Here is a 6668-nt window from a genome sequence, read left to right on the forward strand (position 1 = left end):
TTGTTTAAATACTAAACTAGTAACCTAGGTTTACAGAAAATGAATAAACTATGATAGATGGTGCAGAAATCCATTTCTGGGGCCCACTTGGTGTGTGCTGGGGCTGAGACTTAAGCTTCTCACGTGCCTAGGCTATTTCTGGAGTTAAACGCCAGGTTGTAACCTGTTTCTGGCGTTCAACTCCCATTTGTAACCTGTTTCTGCGTTTGACGCCAGACTGCAACATGGAACTGGCGTTGAACGCCAGTTTACGTCGTCTATCCTTGAGAAAAGTATAGACTATTATATATTGCTGGAAAGCCCTGGATGTCTACTTTCCAACGCAATTGAGAGCGCGCCAATTGGACTCCTGTAGCTCCAGAAAATCCATTCCGAGTGTAGGAAAGTCAGAATCCAACAACATCAGCAGTCCTTTTTCAGCCTGAATCAGATTTTTGCTAAGCTCCCTCAATTTCAGCCAGAAAATACCTGAAATTACAAAAAAATACACGAACTCATAGTAAAGTCCAGAATTGTGATTTTTATTTAAAAACTAATAGAAATATAACAAAAACTAACTAAATTATACTGAAAACATACTAAAAACAATGCCAAAAAGCGTATAAATTATTCGCTCATCAAAGAGAAACTAAAGTTGGCGGAGAGCTCGGCAGAGGCTGCTTCCCAGGAGATGGCCGCTTTGAAGAAAAAGAACAAGGAGCTTGCAAAGGGGGCCCGTGAGGCTGTTAAGCTGACCGAGGAAGGGATTAAGCTCCAGGTGGCCGTGCTGGCACCCGACCTCGACCTCTCCCAAGTTGGCGCTATGAAGACAGTGGAGGGCGGGAAGATCATTGACATCCTCAAGCGCTAGATGGATACTCCCCAACTTTCATGTTCCTTGGTTTATTTTGTAATCTTGCTTTCATTTCGGGGCCTGTTATAAGGTGCCCTTTGGTTGTACCGAATACTTTTCTTTTTTATTTCAAACTTCCGTTTTGGTTATTGATTGTTTATTCGGGCCGTCGTGGCTTTGCTTTTTACTGATTTGTTCTCTCGGGCCGTCGCGGCCTTTTGGTTTACTATTTTTGTGGTATTCATTATTTTTGCTGCTTGTCTGAGTCGTTTATTTTTTGGTCCCTATGGTTCCCGGGGTGATCAGTCCCGGGTTCCTGTTAGGTCGACCGTTCGCCATTTTTCGTCGCTTGTTATTCCAATTTGAAACTTTGCGAAAGGTAAACTTATCATATTGTTAGAACTCTGAAACAAGGAAATAATGTAATGCGCAATTAAGTGAAAGATAATAAAAGAGGAAAATGATAGGATTGTAAAAAGGAGGAACATAAAAGGAGAACATAAAGGAGAAACATGAAAGGGAGGGGGGTTGAGGTCGTCAGGTCGTGTGGTCGTCTCTTCTTATGAGTAGAACCGCTTAAGGTTTGCCATGTTCCATGTTCTCGGCACCTCGCTTCCGTCCAACTTTTCTAGCTTGTAGCCTCCCTTGCCAAGGACTTCTCTTACCCTGTAAGGACCCCCCAAGTTTGCGGCTAGCATGCCTTCCCCTGGGTTGGTAGCCCTATGTCGTTGCATCGTAAGACCAAGTCGCCTTCTCCTAGGCTTCTTATGGGCACTTTGCCATTGTACCTTAGGGCTATTCTATGTTTTATTGCAGCTTCTGCTAGGTGTGCCATTTGTCTTGTCTCGTCGACCAGGTCCTTTTCGATTGCTTCACTTCCTCCTCCGAGGAGTAACTGATAATGAGAATTTGTCGTGTCGGTCTAGAATTTCTCTTCTAGAAATAAGAACTTCATTGTAAGAATAGTTCTAAACCAACAAACAATTCCCACATAAAAAAATTTGAGTTGTCACAAGTACAAACCCCAATCAAAATTAACCGAAGTATTTAGACTCCGGGTCGTCTCACAAGGAATTGCAATGAAGTGCTCAATTATTGGTTATGAAGTATATTTTGGGATTTTTGGAATAAGAGACATGAAAAGTAAATGGTAAGGAAATTCAAATAACAAAAAGACCTTGGCAAAGGTTGGTGGTCAAGAATTTCTATCCTTATCACTAACCACAACATGAGAATTGGCAAGGACCAACCTCACTAAGTTAACCCCTAACTAATAGTAGAGGAAAGTCAAGTGAGCTATGTCAATCCAAGTCCATAAGTCCTAGTTCTCCACTGAATCAATTAGTGAGATTTAGCGTTAATGGCTCCCAATCGTCAATCTATCACTTAGACATTAGTAACTCAGGAGTTCCTAAGTTACCTTCCCAAGCCAAGAGCATAAAATTCTACTCTAACATCCAACCAAACATTTTGTCAAACACTTGGAAGGCATACCAGGAAAGCATAGTAAATGATGAGAAATAGTAAATGGCAAGAAAGTAAAATAACAAGAACTAATAAAATAAAGGAAAAGTACTCTTGGCTAGACATAGGTAATTGAGATCACCATCCTTGTCTACAAACCAAATATTGACAATCATGAGAGGCCAACCTATTAAGTCTACTTCCAAAGCCTTAAGTACGTAATATCTACTCCTAGGCTTGAAGTACGTCAAATAGGCTTGATCACATCAACCCATAAGTCCCAACCTACCTACTAATTGGATTAGTAGTGGGTTAGCGTCAATAAGTATCAAATTGATCACCAAGGGTTCTCAAATCACCAATTCATTGAGACCCAATGACTCAAGGTCACTCAATTCCCTTAGCCTAGGCCAAGAGCAAAGAGAACTACTCAAAAACTAAAGGAAACATTATATCAAACACCTAGTGTGCAATAAAAGCAAACATCATAGAATGCATGAATTAAAAGAAACCCATAACTAACATAAGCAAGAAATCAACAATAACAATTAAGATGAACATAAAAAGGACATAGAAACATAAAATTGCATTAAAGAAAATTAAGATTCAACAATGGTTCATCAACATAAAAGAAAGTAAAACAAGAAATTAACAAGAGGAATTAGAAGATCAAAGACAATAGAACACTAAAACATAAAGAGAATTGAAATCAAAACAAGAATTGAAAGAAGAATTTGAGAAAATTAATCCTAAACTACCCTAAATTCTAGAGAGAAGGGGGAGCTTCTCTCTCTAGAATTCTACCCTAAAACATGATGAAAACTAAAACTATGACTACTTGGTTCATTCCCTCTTCAATCCTCGGGTTCAAAAGCATCAGAAATGAGTTGGATTGGACCCAAAAATGCTTCAAAAATCGCTGTGGGCGATTTCACCAAAGTGGACCCACATGCTCCATCGGCGCGCGCGCACATGGCACGTGCGCGCCCCTATGCGTCAGACAACATATGGCAAATTTTATATCCTTTCGAAGCCCCGGATGTTAGCTTTCCAAAACAACTGGAACCATCTCATTTGGACCTCTATAGCTCAAGTTATGGTCGATTGAGTGTGAAGAGGTCGGACTTGACAGCTTTACGGTTCCTTCATTTCTTCATGAGTTCTCCCACTTTGCATGCTTTTCTCCTCACTTCTTCCATCCAATACTTGCCCTATGAATCTGAAATCACTCAACAAATACATCAAGGTATCGAATGGAATTAAAGTGAATTGAATTTAGCTATTTTAAGGCCTAAAAAGCATGTTTTCACATTTAAGCACAAATCAAGGGAGAATTGCAAAACCATGCTATTTCATTGAATAAATGTGAGAAAAAGTGATAAAATCCCCCAAAATAAGCATAAGATAAACCATAAAATTGGGGTTTATCAAATCTCTCCACACTTAAACCAAGCATGTCCCCATGCTAAGAATAAAGAAGGACAAGAAAAGGGTTATGAACATTTATTCAATGCTAACTAACTACATGCAACCTATCTATATGCAATCTATCTACATGAATGCATCCACTTAGTCAAAATAAATCAATTTCTAAGAATACATATACAAACACAAGGGCTAAGGCAATAGCAATCACTCAACCCACAATTGAATTGAATTATTAAAAATATTTTACAAACTTGTAGGAAATCAGATGATCATGGGTGGAAACATGTAATTGAGCAATTGAACCCTCACCGGATGTGTATCCGCTCTAATCGCTCAAGTGTATGGGGTTGATTCACTCAATTATCCCCTAATCATGCTTTCCAAGATTTGTTTTTCATCTAACAATCAACAATTACTTTATGCATGCATACAAATATCATGAGGTCTTTCCCATAGGTTGTAATGGGGCTAGGGTCAATGTAGGATGCATATGGTCAAGTGAGCTTGAAATTCGAATCTTTGATTAACTTAAACTTCCCACCTAACCTATGATACCCTATACCATTCTAACAATCCTAACTACCCATTTTTCACTTTTCCACACATTCATGCATTCTATTTTTGGACACCACACATATGCATTGATTTTTATTGAGCTTTTCCTTGGGGCACTTTGTCCCCTTTTTACTGCAATTCTTTTTCTAGTTTTTTTTCTTTTTCTATATATTTTTTTTCTTATATATATATATATATGTTCTTTTTCTTTTTGTTTTTCTCATTTTTTTTCAAACTAAAATATAGACAAGAACACCAATGCATATGGTATAAACATGATTGATGCATGAGTATGTTTTCAATTTCCAAAATTTTCAACACAAATATCAACTATACGTTTATCTCTACCCAATGTTCCCAACTCTCCCAAAATTAAATGATAAACACTCTCACTAGCCTAAGCTAATCAAAGATCCAAATAAGGGACATTTATTGTTTTTCACTTAGGCTTGTAATGTGCTATAGTTAAAAACAAATGGGTTAAGCATAGGCTCAAAATTGGTTAACAATGGAAGATAAAAGGTTGGCTATTTGGGTAAGTGAGCTATTTGAAAATGGCCTCAATCATATAAATGCATGTATACACAAAATAATGGACATATAGAATTAAACAAATCAAAGATTACAATCATAGGAAGAGAATAATGCACACAAGAATGAAAGTAAGTGGTTATGTATGATGTAACCACACAATTAGGCTCAAATATCACATGCTTGTGTTCTTAGCTCAAAAATCATGTTCCACAAAGTATATAATTCAAGCAAGTTCTAAAATTTTTTTTTTCAATTGGGGTGCCCTATAGATAAAATCCTTGGAAAATATCATGATTTTGACTAAGCTTAATATATACATATGCAATGCAACCAAAAATCCTAAAAGACCTAAAAATGAAATGCAAAAGTGTTGGGATTAGAAACTTGTCACCCAAAAATGCCGAGCGGACGGACGACCTCCCCACACTTAAAAGTTTGCACCGTCCTCGGTGCACTCAAAGATGAGCAAGGGGGTACGGCGACTTTCTGAGTTGCTACTTTCAGCTGGTAGGTCAACCGATGCTGCGTGTTCTTCTCCTGCTTCCGTTTTTGCTTATGATGACTCATCCTAAACATAGAAAATAGGAGATAATAAGACAAGTGAATGCACAAGCAAGGGAGCATGGATTGTTGGAATGAGGTAAACCACTAGAAATGAGTGAGTGAATTAGTGTGACATTAATGACAAATAAGTGTGTGGGTCCTAACTTGCATGCGGTTTAGTACTCACACCCTAGTATTTAAAGATCATGTCACAAATTATACAAAATAAAACATGCACTTCACTCATTCTAGTGTGCTTGAGATACTTTAAAAGACTTGTAGGTTAAGTCAACCACACAAGTAGTGAAGAGGCATGAAAGCATTCAAGCAATTAATCAAGCAATTGTGAAATTGAATAATGCATGAGCATTGATTGATGTGTATGTAGACTTAGTGAACAAAATGGTATATGAAGCTCACACAATAATCAATGACACATATTGAAGTTGTTGCAACACTAAAGTGGCATAGAGGTGAAACACATGGATGCTATGAAACTTAGGAAAAAGCGGATAGAAGTGGAAATCAATCACATAGCAAGCATGGCCCACAAAGCTTTACAAAGCTCAAAAATATGTCACTAGGTAAGCTTTCGATCCAATTTCACAATTCCACAATCTCAATGCATGAAATAGGTGATGATCAATTAGAACAAGCATCCTAAAAAAATGCATTGATAATGTACAATTGCCTAACAATAGATGATGAATGCATGGTGGCCAAAACATGCAATTCAAAGAGTTAAGATGCATGAAGGCAATGTAACAAGTACTTGGTATTCAAAAGTGTTAAACATGAAAAATTCCAAACCAAGTAACCAAATACAACCTCAACAAAGAAATCCAACAAGTACAATTAACAACAATGATGTTAAACTAACATCCTATCAATAAGCAGTAGCAGTAAACAGTAAACAAGATTAGTAATCCAACACTTATAATGGAAAATAAAAATTAAACTAACTAATTAACTAAAAGAAATGGTGTTATATGATGCTTGGTAGTGTTGGATGATGCTTGAAGGGTGGAAAGAAAAGAAGAGAGGAGAGAGGAAGGAAAGAAATGGAAAGAGGAAAAGAAAAGAAAGTGAGTGAAACAGGGCAATCCACGCATGTGCGTCATGTGCGCGTGAGCGTGGATTGATGAAATGGAAGCGGCGCGTATGCGCGCAATGCGCGGACGCGTGCATGGCAAGGCAGAGAGTCGACGCGAACGTGCAAGGTACGTGTGCGCGTGCCTTGGGGCACAAAGTTGGCACACTTCAGGCACAACTCTCGGGTAAATGTATGGGAAGTGGAAAAAACTCAATCCAC

The sequence above is a fragment of the Arachis ipaensis genome, chromosome B04 (assembly GCF_000816755.2).
Source record: "Arachis ipaensis cultivar K30076 chromosome B04, Araip1.1, whole genome shotgun sequence".
NCBI classification, from domain to species: Eukaryota; Viridiplantae; Streptophyta; class Magnoliopsida; order Fabales; family Fabaceae; genus Arachis; species Arachis ipaensis.